This window comes from Eumetopias jubatus, unplaced genomic scaffold, assembly GCF_037043125.1.
Source record: "Eumetopias jubatus isolate StellerSeaLion01/CBP00866 unplaced genomic scaffold, mEumJub1_p1.0 scaffold_7, whole genome shotgun sequence".
NCBI lineage: Eukaryota > Metazoa > Chordata > Mammalia > Carnivora > Otariidae > Eumetopias > Eumetopias jubatus.
Genome location: NW_028274813.1, coordinates 97,181,103 through 97,191,723, shown reverse-complemented (window position 1 = coordinate 97,191,723; position 10,621 = coordinate 97,181,103).

The window sequence follows — 10,621 nt, the reverse complement described above, 5'->3', positions numbered from 1 at the left end:
CTCTCCCTCTGTCCCACACCCCACTCCCACTTGTCTGCAAGCTCTCACTCTCTCTCAAACGAATAAATAACATTTTTAAAAACATTTCCGGTTTCATAAAATCATTTTAAATGTCACAAAGTTTGGATTAATAATATCCTACACGTGAAAGAGAGAACTGCTATGTTATTTGGCATCATGTATTTCTTTAATTCAAAATGTTTTTTTTTTTTCAGCTAAAGTACCAAGTGGAGATATATAAAATGCTTCCTTTTGCTTTCTCTAAGTCCTAGTATGTTACTTTTTGACAAGCCACTTTAGACACTATTGTTTTTTGTTTTTTGTTTTGGGGATCTTGGCACATATTTATTTATTTATTTATATTTTTTTTCTTAAATTTTTTTTATTGTAATGTTCATCACCATACATTCCATCATCAGTTTGGGATGTAGGGTTCCATGATTCATTGTTTGTGTATAACACCCAGTGTTCCATGCAGAACGTGCCCTCTTTAATACCCATCACCAGGCTAACCCATCCCCCACCGCCTCCCCTCTAGAACCCTCAGTTTTTTTTCTCAAGTCCGTCGTCTCTCATGGTTCGTCTCCCCCTCCGCTTGTTATCCTCCTTAGTACTTGAGACAAGTAGGAGAGGGTGTATTCTAAGTACATAAAGAAGCTCTTGGTCTGAATGTATCCCTATTAAGAGAGCATAAAGCTATTCTAACATGAACAAGATTGAAAAGAAGCAACTTCAATACTTTGGGGAATGAACTTCATTCCCAAGAAGTTAACATGTACGGGTTTAAAAAGAATCTGACAGGAGTGAGTTGGAAAATGTTGAATGATTGGGTATTAAAGGCATACCCAGATGTTGATTGCTGCATTTCTATTTCAAGTTTTGCCATGTGTCTTCCATTAATATAAACTTTTAAAAATAATTTACTCTTCCTTTGGCAAAGCAGTGGCTGATGGCACTTCTATTCTTGTTTATTATTCCTGTTTTTAGTATTATTACCATATGACACTTTATATCAGGTTACCAGAAAGCAGTAAACATATTTGTTGTCACATCAGAAAAATATTACTTCAAAATTAAATCTTCTTATAATTATTTTTTGGGTTGAAATGTTCAACAGTGCCGGTGTGCTATCATAACTCCATTACCTCATTTGAGACAATTATTCAGCAGGTCTTTCTCTGTCCTTTACTGGAGACAATAAACTGCAACCTGGCATAAATTTCAAAGTTAATTTGCACTGATGATGTCCTGTTTATTGCTATTATATGAATGTATTTCTCTAAGAAAGGTGTACAAAAGCTCAATAAGACTTACTCATGAATTGTGGCCTATGGCCACAAATTATTTTCATCTTTTTATCAAAGAGAGGGAAAAAATTCATCATATCCTAAGTGTCTGGGGTTTGGAAGCCTATGAAGGGAAAACTGACTAATGATCTTCTCAAATAGTGACCCTCCACAAAACTATGGAAATGTTTTATAGTTTCTATTCTTCCATCATACCCACTCCACTGCCATACATGCTATACTTATAATTTTTTTTTATTCAAGAATAATTAACATGCAGTGTTATATTAGTTTTGGGTGTACAATATAATGATTCAACAATTCCATACATTTCTCCTGTGTCCCATTCTTGCCTGGTCTTGGCCTCAGCTAGCTATCAGTTAATTAACTATCTTTTAAACTATTACCCTTTCCACAGGTATTTGCACTGTATTTAGGGACATTTTAAGGACCAATACAAGTTCAAGGCCTAATGAAATGAATAAAAATTATGACATTTCTGGGACCAGGATTGATGTGTCCCCTAGCAGAAATAAACTTTAATCATTAAAGATCACTAGACTAAAGGTCAGACTCATCCAGTTTTAAGGCTATTCCAGGCTAAGTGAATAGAATTTTAAATTGGTTGGGTGAATGGAATGAGAACCCTCCAGGCACCTATAGACCCACTATGTGGCTGCCTTCTTCTCTGACCCCTGCCATTAATGACTGCTCAACAGGATAGCTTCTGCCTCAGTTCCTAGTTTTAATTGTCATTCCCACTGCTGGGTCTGGAACATTTCCAAGGACCCCAATCTCCTTGCTTGTCTCCATAACCTTCCTAAGCTTACTAAGCTTAACAGTTATAAATTACACACACACACACACACACACACACACACACACACACACACACACACAGTTGACCATTGAGCAATGTGGGGGTTAGAGGCGCCAATCTCCCACAAAGTTGAAAATCTATGTATAACTTTTGACTCCCCCAAAACTTAACTACTAATGCCCTACTATTGACTGGAAGTCTTATTAATAACATAAACAGTCAATTAACGCACATTTTGTATGCTATATGTACTATATAATGTATTCTTACAATAAAGTAAGCTAGAGAAAAGAACATTTTATTAAATCATAAGGAAAAAACATTTACAGTACTGTACTGTAGTTATCAATACCATAAGTTTACATTGTCTGTTTATAAAATTACTTTTATTCGTTTCTTTCAGTACCTACATTGATATTGTCTTATTTGATATTAAACACTGTTGATGTTACATATGTTACTAGCACTAGACTTGAATATTAAAAAAGATAATATCAAAAAAAGGAATTTGTATTTATTTACAGGGATAACGAAGAAGCAGCAGTATGACTGCTTCATGGTAGCCTAACCTATACACTAATGAATAAATTGTTATAAAATTTTTATGGCATACAAGTATTACAGTCACATTCATAATAGGGTATTAGAAACATTGCTACATTTTTTTAAAAAAACCACTTACCTGTGATGATTGGCTGGTAACGCAGTTTCTCCAACTATGAGAGAGAGGCATAGTATATGGTAATGTAAACTTTTGAAAGTAAAGTTATAAAACAGTAGGAAAACTAACACATTGTTAATTTTATATTAACTATCACTCATCTTATACCTATATGAGGATGGGCTGTCCACTTCCATATTGGTCTCACATGCAATGTTCTACGTGATGAATACTTGGGCAACGGGGTAATGGTGACACAACAACATCTCACACAGTTCTTGTCCTATAGTTATTAGGTTTTCATATGAAGACACATATAGAACAGAAAAGTTTATTGACTGTACAGCATAATGATTATTACTATTCATTAAGTGGAAGTGAATCATCATAAAGGTCTTCACCCTCATCATCTTCACGGTGAGTGGGCTAAGGAGGAGGAAGAAGAGTAAGGGTTGGTCTTGCTGTCTCAGGGGTGGCAGAGGGGAAAGAAGTGGAGGAGGTGGGAGGGGACACACTCACTGTGACTTTATAGAAATACATCATAATTTCTGTCTGACTTTTTTTTCATTTCTCTAAAATATTTCTATATGGTACCAATTCTTCTTCCACCATTTGCTTTAGTTTCAGTGCCTGTATCATAGAAGGGTCCGTGTTGTAGAAGAAGTCAAAGCAGTCTTGTATAATCTGAACCCTTCTGCCAGGTTCTCTAATGTCAGTTTGTTTTCTGACACCACTTCTCCTACATCTTCCTCATCATCTGGCACTGGCTTGGAAGCACTTGTCTCCATCAAGTTGTCTTCTGTTAATTCCTCTGGTGTGGTGTCTATTAGCTCTTGAATTTCTCCAAGGTTTGTATCTTGAAACCCATCAAAACCCACACCTTCCCCCCCATATCCACAATCTCCATAATTTCCTTGATTGGCTCTGTTGTAAATCCCGTGAAGTCATGTACCATATCTGGACAGTTTCTACAACAGGGATTTGTTGTTTAAGGCTTGATGATTTTCACAGCTTTTCTATAAATGATGGCATTTTTCAATGGTGTGATCCTTGAGGCTTTCATAATATTCTATCAGTCTCTTCCATGACGTTGACAACCCTTTCTATAGAGGACCATATGTAATACCCTTAAACGACCTTATGACCCCCTAATTTAAAGACTGAATTAGAGATATTGTGTTTGGGGGCAAGTAGACCATTTGATGCCTTCAGTGTTGAACTCTTGAGGTTCGCAGGGGGCCAGGGGCATTGTCCACTATCAAAAGAACTTTAAAAGGGTGTCCCTTACTGGTAAGGTACTTCCTGACTTCAGGGACAAAGCATTGATGTACCAATCAAGAAAAAGTATTCTCACTGTCTAGGCCCTCTTGTTATACAACCAAAAGACTCGCAGCTGGTGTTTATCCTTTCCCTTCAAGATTTGGGGTTAGCAGCTTTATAGATGAGGGTAGTCCTGATCATAAAACTGACTGCATTTGCACAAAATAGTAGAGTTATCCTATCCCTTCCTGCCATAAATCTCAGTGCTCACTTCTCTTCTTTACTAATAAATGTCTTTCGTGGCACTTTTTTCTAGGATAGGGCACTTTTGTCTGCATTAAAAATCTGTTCAGGAAGATATCCTTTCTTCTCAATTATTTTCTTAATGGTATCTGTGAACTCGTCTTCTGCCTCTTGGCTGGCAGAAGTTGCTCCTCCTGTTATCTTGACATTTTTAAAATTGAACCTCTTTCTAGAATTATCAAACCATCTTTTGCTGGCATTAAATTCTCCAGATTTAAATCTTTCACCTTCCTTTTGCTTCAAGTTGTCACATAATGATTTTGTTTTTTCCTGAATCATATTAGAGTCCATAGGTATGCCTTTCTTACGCCAATGTTGCATCTTCAATACGAGATTAAAAAGTATTTTGCAAAAATTGCAAGGTTTTTGCACCTGCTGGTGTAGCTTCAGTGATGGTTTCATCTATTTCCTTTTCTTTCTTTACAATGTCCTTAACGCTGGATTAATTTATCTTGAAATGGTGAGCAACCACAGCTGCAGACCTCAATCTATGGTACATATCAAGGAGCACAAATTTTTCTTGTAATGTCATGACTTTTCTCTGCTTCTTAGGAGGACTTCCAGCACCACTAGTGGCACATTGTCTGGGTCCCATGGTATTATTTAAGGTTTATGGTATTGCACTAAACACAATGAAAAATATGTGGGAACCACAGGAGATCATTTTTTGCTGTGATATGCAATTTACTGGAGAGATGAACTGCTCATGCAGAGATGATTAGCATCACATGGCATTTTAAGCAAATACTCTCAACACCTGAGCTCACTGCAATAGGAACAGGAGGTGGCTATGAAATTATTACAGTAGTACAGTATGTACTAGTTAATTTTATGCAGTTATGATTTAATACCACATCTTGTTTGTCAACTATAAATGGTGCCATGTGCACTCTGTAAATGTATGCACAAATTCTGATAAACTTTAACTTCTTATAATAGATTTGTGTATATTTTATGGTAGTAAATGATAAAATGAACTAGCATCTACATATATTTGATGCATTCATGACAGGCCTAACTTTTTCTTAATTTTTTCAATATTTCTAAACCTATGTGGTTTGTCTGAAAGTTTTCAACTTGTCACAAATCTCTAAACATTTTTCCAATATATTGATTGAAAATAATCCATGTAAAACTACACCCATGCATTCAAACCCATGTTGTTCAAGGGCCAACTGTATAGATACATAGAGAGATAGATAGAACAGTTGATAAGAAAAACAGAATATTCTGTACCGATAAGCCATTTTATATGTACACACACACACACACACACACAGTACAGTATTGTAAATGTATTTTCACTTCCTTATGATTTTCTTAATAACATTTTCTTTTCTCTAGCTTACTTTATTGTAAAATACAATATATAATACATATAATATACAAAATATGTTTTAATGACTACTCGTGTTAGTAAGGCAACCAGTCAATAGTAGGCTATTAGTAGTTAAGTTTGCGGCGGGGGGGAGTCAGAAGTTACATGCAGATTTTAGACTGTGTGGGGAGTTGACATCCCTAGTCCCCATGTTGTTCAAGAGTCAACTGTATATGTGTATACATCTCTATTTCTATCTATTTATGTAGTATCCCACAGTGCTATAAGATGCATAATATATCTTATTAATGCAGAATTTTTGAAAAGTAGTTAGCCTATGCACCAGATCTTGTACAACACACAGGAATATAAAGATAAATAAATTAGGGTCCTGAGCTCAAATTCTTATAGTCAGTTGAAAAAGAAATATACACCTAAGTAACTTCATTATAAGTATTGTAAACAAATTTGACACAAGTTCCTATGAAAGCCCAGAGGAGAGACACCTAATCAACTCTTATGTAGCTAACTAACTCTCACCCTGAAGGAGAGGAAAGCAAGAGAGGCGTTCTGTGAGGAGCTAATGTCTTAACTATTCTTAACTGATGAACAGATGTTCTTTTGGTAAAAAAGAGAAGAAAGGAGTTCAAATTCTGGTATGGCTGAGTAATCTATTGGACTAACACTTCTGCAGATAACAATAAACTCTGAATACAATAAATAAAATCACCTGTAGGAACTGGATGTTGACCAACACCAGAAAATTTACGGAAAAAAAATTATACTTGAGTATAGGGAGTGGCATAGAGTGAGCTTTCCATTATTATAGCTTTTAGCATAAGAGCAAGCTGCAGTTGGCACAGCACAAAGTGGCTAAAACTCTGATAGAAAACCCACAGTCTTTCTGGTCTAAAGAACCAGACAACAGTTTGGAACAACTTGAAAGAGCATCAGAGAAGAGCGCAAAATTCTGTGTATAAATTATACCCAAAGCTCTAGCTGACCAGTGATTTGCACATGCATGGGAAGATTTCAAGCAACTCAGCTAATAATGGTTGTGAAATCTGAGGTGTTTCTCAAGAGACAAAGTTTTCAGCTTGAGTCTGACCAACTTAATTTCATTCTAAAGCAACTCTTTGGGGGGAATATAATAATATCCAGAATCTCTACAACATTAGTATTAACATTGTTCAAGGTACAAACCAGAATTACTTGACATATGCAGAAACAGGAACATGTGACCTATTCTCAAAATAAAAGCCATCAATGGTAACTGACCTTGAGATGACCCAAATGTAGGAATTAGCAAACAAGGAATTTAAAGTTGCTATCCTAACTATTGTCACTGAAATTTTGAAAGATTCATTAGATGGGCTGAATAGCAAAATAAAGATGACAAAGGAACATCAGTGAACTTGAAGATTAATCATTAGAAATGATTCAACATGAACAATTTAGAGAAAAATATTAAAAATATAAACAGAGATTCAAGGGCCCTGTAGGATAATATCAGTCATTCTAATATATGTGATATATAAGTTATTGAAGTCACAGAAGAAGAGGAGATTTAGAATGGGACCAGTGTTGGCATCTGGATCGTGTGAGGTTCCCTGGTGGTCCGGGCCATCTGCAAGGTAGAGGCAGTACGTGCATGTCGTAGGTAACTAGTAGGAAGATAGGCACTGCCAGCCACCCGCAGTCTGTCCCATGTCTGGCAAGATGTGTCCTAACTTGAGTGCTAGCCATGGTGACAAGAAAACATGTGGGGAATAAATAGACATCACGAAAAAGAAAAAAAAAGAATGGGACGGAAGAAATATGTAAAGAAGTAATGGTTAAAAATTCCCTAAATTTGATGAAAGAAGTAAATTTACAGCTTCAAGAAGCTCAGTGAACACAAGGCAGTATAAATATAAAGAAAATAATTCCTAAACATTAGTCAAAGAAAATTAACACAATGGATGTCACCAAAATGTGACACAGGTTATTCCTGACTTCCCCCCTCACAAAAAGAGCAACTAACAACTACTCAAGGACAAGACATCACTGAGAGAATCCTAGAACACAGGATGAGGCTGAAGCACCCCATTGTACAGACTGCCCTAGGAGAGTAAGAGAAGTACCAATACACTGACCACATGCCCCTCCCCCAGGCCAGTGCAGCACCATGCAGAGAGGTCTCCCCTGACCCTCTGGTTCCTCCAGTGGGAAAAGAGAACCCAGGAGAGACAAACAGTGTCCCAACATTGCAGGAGCCCCTACTCTAATCCCACTCCATGTGGACTGCAGGAGAATTTGTGGGGGTAGCCAAACGGAATCTGTTTGTGACAGAGAAGAAGGGAGGGGCTTGCAATAGCTAGCGTACTGATCCTGCCAGACTGAGTTCATACCTGCAGTGGCCAAGTAGTAATTCCAATCAGTACCCTTGTTAACCTGCAAAACCAATTTGGGGGTGTACTCTGACCAGGGAACTCAGTGGAGTGCAGATCTTGATTTAAATCCTCAGATGAGGTATTTTGCTGGTTTTAGAGCCCCCTTTGGTGACATACAGGCAAGATACAGAGTCACAGCCCCACCCACCGTGCAGAGTACTTTCTAGCCCCATCTAAGCAGAAGGGCTAGTGACAATTCATGGAAACTGTCTAGCCCAATAGCACTTAAGCCAAGAATTGGGTAGGAAAAGCTGATTACCCCTAGGACAGAGCCAGCCAGGCATGGAAAGTTCAAATGCTGGGCACAGGCAGAGGCATTAATTCATAACCAATGTTCAGGGTGGCTGACCAGGAAATAAAGTACACACTCTGGCCTGATTTAGACCCCAAACAATGAGTTATACAGGCCCTGGGTCCTGGGCCCTGGCCTGCTGTCATGCCAGGGTGGGAAAGCTAATTCATATCCCCACCTATCACTTAATAGAGTACACAGCCCTAATCATCTACTTGGCCTGACCGGATTATTCAGACAACAGCAGAACCCATATTACAGACACACTTGGGCAGGGAACCAACACAGCAGTTTTATACAACAGTTCTTACCAGTGGCACAGCCCCCCATCCCTGTTCTCAGAGCTCAAATAGTTGCCTCACCCAAAATTAGACCATAAAAATTATACCATAATATCAGACAACCTACCCAAACACATTACCAGCAGCTATACCCAGAAGCCCAAACTGAGCTGACTGGTGAAGAACTGTTTCTGCCAAAGCAAACCTGTAAAGTCTGGAAGAGCAACCCCATTTTTTAAAAGCACAGATGCCAAAATAAGGAATCAAGGATCATGAAAAATCAAGTAAATAGGAAAACACCAAAGGAAACTATTAAAGCTCCATATACTGACCTAAAGAAATGGAAATATATCAACTATCAGGCAAATAATTCAGAATCATCCTCTAAAGGATGTTTAGTGAAATACAAGAAAACAAACAACTAAACAAAGTTAGAAAAACAATGCATAAACAAAATAGGCAGTTTGACAAAGAAATAGCAACTATCAAACATAAAAACAACAACAAACCAAAATTCTAAATTTGAAAAATGAAACAAATGAATTGAGGAATTCACTGGAGGTACAAAGGTAGACTGGGCCATGCAAAGAAAGAATCAGCAACATAGAGGATGGGAAATTGGAAACTATCCAGAGCAGAAAAGGAAGGAAGGAAAGAAGGAAAGAAGGAAGGAAGGAAGGAAGGAAGGAAGGAAGGAAGGAAGGAAGGAAGGAAGGAAGGAAGGATGGAAGAAGAAGAAGAAGAAGAAGAAGAAGAAGAAGAAGAAGAAGGAGAAGAAGGAGAAGAAGGAGAAGAAGAAGGAGAAGAAGGAGAAGAAGGAGAAGAAGAAGAAAAGAAAGAAAGGAAAGAAAGAAAGAAAGAAAGAAAGAAAGAAAGAAAGAAAGAAAGAAAGAAAGAAAGAGAAAGAAAGAAAGAAAGAAAGAAAGAAAGAAAGAAAGAAAGAAAGAAAGAAAGAAAGAAAGAAAGAAAGAAAAGGAAAGAAAAAGAAAAAGAATGATGAAAGCTTATAGGAATTATGAGGCACAATGAAAAGAAACAGTATTCACATTATGGGAATTCCAGAAAGGGAAGAGAAAGAGAAAGGGACAGAAGGTATATTTACAGCAATAATGGCTGAGAACTTACCAAATCTAGGGAAAGAGACATCCAGATCCATGAAGCCCAAAAAAATCCCAAATAGGTTGAACCCCAGTAGGACTACACCAAGACACTTTAAAATTAAAATATAAAAAGTAAAAGACAAAGAAAAAAAATTTAAGAGCAGGGAGAGAAGAAAGAGAAGTCACATTCAAGGGAACCCCCATAAGATTATTGGCACATTTCTCAATAGAAATTTTTCAGACCAGAAGAGAATCAGATGACATATTCAAAATATTGAAAGACAATAACTGTTGGGACACCTGGGTGGCTCAGATGGCTAAGCGCCTGCCTTTGGCTCAAGTCATGATCTCAGTGTCCTGGGATTGAGTCCCACATTGGACTCCCTGCTCAGTGGGGAGCCTGCTTCTCCCTCTCCCTCTGCCTGCTGCTCCCCCTGCTTGTGCTCTCTCTCTCTCTCTCCCTATCTCTCTGACAAATAAATCAAATCTTAAAAAAAAAAGAAAGAAAATAACTGTCAACCAAGAATTCTATATCCAGAGAAACTTTCCTTCAGAAACAAAGGAGGGATTAGACTTTCCCAAACAAACAAAAGCTGATGATGTACATTACCACCAAACCTGCCATATAAGAAACACTAAAGGGAGTTCTTTGAGTAAGTAAAAGAATGCTAATTAACATTATAAAAACACAAAAAGGTAGCAAAATTCTCACTGGTAATGATAAATATATAGTCATAATTAGATTTTGCAATATGGTAAGAGTGGTGCATAATTTATTTACAACTCTAGTTTAAAATTTTTCTAAGTTAATGTAGTAAAAACACCCACAATAAATAAATAATCTGTTATTTACACAATATAAAAAAAT